Raw genomic sequence first — 6,892 nt, 5'->3', positions numbered from 1 at the left:
TGTAAGCTAAAAGCTACGAGTCAGCGGCTCTAAAATATTAGCTAGCATGTTTCGAATTCTGTCCGTACAAACTAGCTGAATGCCAATTGCTCGCTGGCACAATAGAAAAACTTGGTGATTGGCACAACAGCAAACTGATGAGGAATTATCAGAAATAATTTGTAAAAAGAAAAGATTTTCTTAAAGTATAATGTGAAAGAAATGGTAATAAATATATTTTTTTGTTGGTTTAGTTTCGCCATCACAGTTTTGCTAGCATATTCATAGCATTCTTTCATTTTTCCATTTTTGATTGCATTTAGTTAAAGATAATCAAAGAATTGTTTTTGCGAGATGCAGTTTACTTCCCAACTAGTAATAATGAAAAAAGCATGGTATGACTAGCGGTGACTAGCGGTTAGCATATGAAATGGTGTGAATATTCCACAGTAATATGGACGCAAATTATGCAATGTCGCACAGCTAAGACATCTCACTTTATGTTTTATTTCACGACACAATATTTTTTTGTTTTATTTCTCCTGGCAAGCCAGCTTTTCCCCAGCACTAAACCTCGTTGCCACCGCTTTTAGGAATTTCTAGTCTAACATTCTTTCATTTAGACCTTTTCTTTTCTTTAAAACAGATAAAGCGAGAGCACTCACTAGACGGAGCACGTCGGCTCTCGTCGTTAAAGAACTTCACTTTGTGCTGGTTCACTTTTTTTTTTTTCCTCTCATGTCACCGCAATTATGTTTTCATCTGTTGCTAAAGTGTCCATCACAACAGCGCCTGGTGCTTTGATGTCTCTGTTTCTTTTTTTTTCATTCTCTCTCTCCCTCTCTCTCTCCCTCTCTCTCTCCCGCGCTCGGTCTGTCTTTCACAGGTGAGTCACATCATTTTGTTGGGTTTTGTACAGCAGTCGAGATCCGAATGTGCGTGACTTCGTATCGCTGCCCACACAATACAGTGCGGCTAATATCCAAATAAACAAATGACTCATTTTCGGCAGTCCTAATGTCATACAGCAATTAGCCTCAGGTTTGGCACTGATTTTGAGGAACATCTGAAGGGGGAAAAAAAAACATGCTCACTTTTTTGCCAGTGCAGGTCAAAGTGCTTCATTATTTAATTAAAAGCATAGAATAGCAAATATTTAGAAGAAGCAAAATAGTAAGGTTAGCATAAATCTACATTTACGCTATCTACGTTTTGGGTATGTTTATTGAAATTTTAATTTAACATTTAGTAACATTTCTGGTTCAGGTTTTGACCTTGGACAAATTTTTTGTCGTTTAAATTTTTATTAGCACCTACGTTTTAAAATGTCACCTCCCAGTAAAAAGGGGAAAGAAAGGCCACCGTGAAGGCAGCACCCTTAAAAACCCCACCATACCAAGTGTGTTTAAGTAAAGGGAGCGGCCGAGAGGAGCAAATAAAACGCCTTTACACACTCCCAGACTGGGCTGAGCGTCAACTTCAGGTACACGATTGTGAAATTCCCCACAACGGAAACACGTCGTCGTTCCTAAAACCACTCCATGAGAATGCGTCTCTTTTTGGGTTAAGCACCATGCAACCCTTAAAAAAACCACACACACACACATACACACACATTGTACGGTATATTGGTGTTGCGTAATCTCCGATTGGGGCCCACCTGCAGGTTGAAAGCCATGCCCTTGCTCCTGTTTGTCAGTCGGATGAATGAGAAAAGCTCGACTCTTCCCAGCAAAACACACCTGACCTGGTTAGATACATGTCTGTGTGTTGTGTGTGTGTGTGTGTTTTGTGTACACAATTAATCCGCCGCTGTAATTCATCATGAAAGGCTCGCAAAGCTCCAGACAGCGGCGTTGGGGAAGAGCCTAAAGCCACAGGTGCTCCTACGCTTTACAATCTTCCACCTTTCTGAGTTACCCAGCATGCCAATAGGCTTAACACAATTGAAAAAAACGCATGTGACATGGAACAGAAGTTTTCAAAGGAAATACCTGAAAAACTTACCTGGACAGAGGAATTCAAATTAAATCTATTTATGAATCTAAATAAATTTGCTTCCATCCTCCTGTCGCACTGATTCACATAGTCATCCTGTTCAACACCTTGATTCCGTAAGTTAATATGACATTATATAACTCGCACATGTGTCCACTGAATTCTGTCTTTTATTTTTAAACACTGACTTCATCTGACTACTTGACATTGAGCAATAATGTGACTTGATTTAATATTGGAACATCCTTGATTGAAAATTATAAGTGAGCTTAATATTATCATATAGGACTCCTGATATAATTTTATTTCTTGTAATTACTCTGATTTATGGATTCTAAGTGGATTTCAACACTGTGACTCAGTTCAACACCGTGATTAAGTTAATCAGTGGGACTCAATTCCTCACTGTGACTCAGTGCAACACTGACTCCGTTCATAACTGTGACTCAATTCATCACTGTGACTCAGTTAAACACTGCGATTGAGTTCAACACTGACTCCATTCATCACTGCAATTGAGTTCAACACAGTGATTGAGTTTAACACTGTGACTCAGTTCAACACCATGTTTTGACTCAGTTTAACACTGTGACTCAGTTTATCACTGTGACTCAGTTAAACACTGCGATTGAGTTCAAAACTGTTACTCGGTTCGACACTGTGACTCAGTGCATCACTGCAATTGAGTTCAACACAGTGTGACTCAATTCATCATTATGACTCAGTTCAACACTGACTCAGTTCATAACTGTGACTCAATTCAGCACTATGACTCAGTTCAACACTGACTCAGTTCAACTCTCTGATTGAGTTCAACACTGTGATTGAGTTTAACATTGTGACTCAGTTCAACACTATGTTTTGACTCAGTTTAACACTGTGACTCAGTTTATCACTGTGACTCAGTTAAACACTGCGATTGAGTTCAAAACTGTTACTCGGTTCGACACTGTGACTCAGTGCATCACTGCAATTGAGTTCAACACAGTGTGACTCAATTCATCATTGTGACTCAGTTCAACACTGACTCAGTTCAACTCTGCACTTGAGTTCAACACTTTTGATTGAGTTTAACACTGTGACTCAGTTCAACACTGTGACTCAGTTCAACACTATAATTGAGTTCATCATTTTAACTTAGTTCACCACTGACCCAGTTCATAACTGTGACTCAGACTGCTTGAGATTCCGATCAGCTTGAAGCTCAGCTGTGAAGTATACTGCACAGGGTATTCATCCATGTTACATGTGATTCCAAGGAGAGAAACTGCTCAGTTTAAAGGGAACTGTGAACGGTGTATGGAACGGGCGGTTCATTACTTAGCCGGAAGTGAATCATCACTCACTGCATTTTGCTGGAGCGCAAAAAAAGGGTTTTATAAAAAGAATTTATATATCTATTATCCTTATTATCAAGGATGACATAATATTAAAATGACTGAGTCATTTAAATATTATTACCTTATTTTAATTTTAACTGCAAAAATAATTTCAGGTTATCAGGGTTATTAATCCAATTTTATTTGTATAGCACTTTTTAACTGACTAATTGTCATTGTTACAAAGCAGCTTTACACAATCGAAAGGAATGTACGAGTTAAAATGATTAGATAGGTATTATAAGGTATCCAAGGTGCTTATGTTACCAGGGTAACGAACGGGGGAAGTAATGTTTGCACTGGTGATGTTGCAGGGTGTTTGATGTACACAGTGGAATGGAATGCAGCCTCAGCGCATCACTGCCACTGTAACATCCCTTGACGAAATTTGTCTATCCGGAGAACCCTGCAATCCCACCAACACAGACATCACTCTCTCCATGTATGACTCTGGTACTGTAAACACCTGTTGCTGCTACTGAGAAAATTTTACAGTTCTGAAATAAAATACTGAATATGTAACAAAATCTAAACTATAATTCATATAATATGAATAACTGTTATTTGAACCATGTAAAGGTGAATGAAGCCATTCCTAAAGGGTTTCATAAATATTTGCCTATTACTAGCCTATAAAATAAAGCCATTAACTGATCGGTAATTTAACCTCTGGGAAAGTGATGAACATGGAGAAGTGATGAACATGGAGAAGTGATGAACATGATGTTCAGATGTTCACTAAACTGTTTACAGTTTCCTTTAATCCTAACAGATTTTCTATGTTTTGGAATCTTACTCAACATGGCTGAATATGCTGTGCAGCTTGTTAATTATTTCAACATTGTGACTCAATTTAACATTGACTCAATTAAACCTGTGACTCATCTTAATGCTGTGACTCAGTTTTAGACTGAATTTATTTAAAGCTGTGACTCAGTGTAATGCTGTGTCTTGGGTTTACAGCGGTGACTCAAATGAAACCTGTGACTCATCTTAGTGCTGTGACTCAATGTGACTGCGTTTATTCATGTGACTCACTTTAGCACCGCGACTCATTTTAACACTGATTTGATTTAACACCGTGACTCGGTTTAAACCTGTGACTTAGTTTCAATAGTGTGACTCAGTGTAACACAGTAACTCAGTTTAAAGCCATGACTCATTTTAACACTGTGACTCAAACTTAGCCTTGTGATTCGTTGCAGGACTGTGACTCAGTTTAACCCTCTACCTTGGTTCAACATTATGTCTTGTTCAGCAGAAATCCAAGTTATCATTTTTGAATGTGAATTGGCACATGGCTTTATGGAGAACCCAGAACTACGAGCGTGACTCACACTGGGACTCTAAACTTCCCTCCCAGTAATAAACATTTTGTTAATTTGGGGCTCAAAACTAGATCAGTAGCTCTTTACTCTGTGCCGTTTAAATGTGTTATATTTCTCACGCGTGCTCATTAAATATTTATTCTTGTTATACAGAATGCAAATTTAACTGATTTTTTTCCCCCAACAGCAGCCGAGACCTTCATAACGTTTCCCACCGTCTCTGAGAAAACTCGAGAATTAGACGCATACCTTACCACGGCCGTTTCCATGGCTTAATCTGTCACTGAAGTTGAGTGTGTGCTGTTTCAGAGCTGATCTCTCGCCCAAACAACTGTGTGTGTGTGTGTGTGTGTGTGTGTGTGTGTGTGTGTGTGTGCGCGCGCGCACAGGAGGAGCCCATTTGAAATCCTCAAACAGACAACAAGAGGGAAGACACTCAGAAGACATCAGTGCAGACATACACACACACACACACACACACACAAGCCATTATGGAATGGTTTTTACTTTGGTGCCTGGAATTCTTTTAAAATAAAACTATTAAGGCTGAAGAAGTGGTACACACTTAATTCTTGAACTCGACCCAGGAAACCCTTTCCTAAACCGGACATGTATAATTGCATATCGAGACATCCCTTTAGTTGACAGATCTTACATTTCCTTTATATTAATCTATAAATTAATGGCAATTAATTAGTAATGCAATGTTAATTTTAGAGCTCGCTTTCATCATTATGAATCAAACCAGGTTCCATCAGTCATGCAATTTTCAATAAACGTAAAAAATTAATTAGTTGATTCAGCAAATACTTTTGTACAAAAATAAGTGAAACACACTCACACACAACCTCTCTCAATCTCTCTCTCTCTTACACACACACACACACACACACACACACAGATTTTGCCCTAAAATGCGAACAATTGCCAAAAGTGTACTTTCTTTTGACTTTCACTAATGATTTCGAGTCAATTATCGGAAAACGTATCGCTGTTCTTTGAAGACTCATCACTCACATTTTTCCATAATTAAAAAAATATATATCTGCATTAATTGATTTGATGCCTGGAATTTATTGCATTAGTTTACATCCATTAGCTGAAGTTAAATTTATATACAGCATTATGTTGCACTTTATTAGCAGGGCTTAATCAAGCAAATGAAGCCAGAAGAGACAAAGTGTCACAGTCTACCAGTGTGTGTGTGTGTGTGTGTGTGTGTGTGTTGATACCTTGTGTTGCTTTTATGGAACTCTTTCTGGAAGAGGATCACAGGAAACGGGTGTCCCCACAATGCATGGGTGGGGTTACTGTCCCGATAATGTCCTAATTACAAGAATGTGTGTGTGTGTGTGTGTGTGTGTGTGTGTGTGTGTGTGTTTGATAACTTGCGTTTCCTTTATGCAACTATTTATAATAACTGGACCTTTGTCTGTCTGTTTCCTATGACTAATGTTTAATGCTCAGTTTAGTAATACCAGTAATAAAATAAAACAAACACATTATTTATTCAGTGCTTAAAAGAAAAGTGAGTGTTATAGATCTTTGGACATTTTATGACCTTTTATTCAATTGTTTGATCATTGTTTGACACGCTTGTTCCTAGTTTCTATTCTACTTAAAAATTTATTTTATAATTACATTAAGGTAATGAAGCTATCCTGATGAGTTTAGTAAAATAATAATAATAATTATTATTATTATTATAATAATAATTATTATTATTATTATATTTTTATTATTAAATCATTTTAATAATAAATTTAGAAATTGCAGGACCTTATTTTTATTTTATTTATAAAAAGTAAAATACGGTCTCTGGAAAGTGTTTTAACATTTTTGGATCAACACTAAAAAGATTTCAAATGTTTTTTGTTTTTTTTTTACTTCGAAACGTTTCACTTTATTTTCGTTCGTTTCTTTAAAGCAACGACCCAGGTTATATTTGTTTTAAAGACAAATCAATAAAACTTCATCTGTTAAATGCAATTTTATGTTTGTGAATATTTTCTTATTTAGGTCCATGCTACATTTCCCTTACAACATAGAACAAAAAACTTTCATTTTATATGCACTTTTAAATGTAAATTTTTTTTTATTTTTCAAAACTAAATAAAAAAAAACTAAATAATACAATATTATAATTTTATTACTGAACTTGAAAGAGTTGCTTTGGTTTAGGCTTAGGTTTTTTATTCGTCTTTTTTC

Source organism: Clarias gariepinus, chromosome 1 (assembly GCF_024256425.1).
Source record: "Clarias gariepinus isolate MV-2021 ecotype Netherlands chromosome 1, CGAR_prim_01v2, whole genome shotgun sequence".
In the NCBI taxonomy this organism is placed as follows: domain Eukaryota; kingdom Metazoa; phylum Chordata; class Actinopteri; order Siluriformes; family Clariidae; genus Clarias; species Clarias gariepinus.
Note: the sequence above shows the minus strand (reverse complement) of the source record.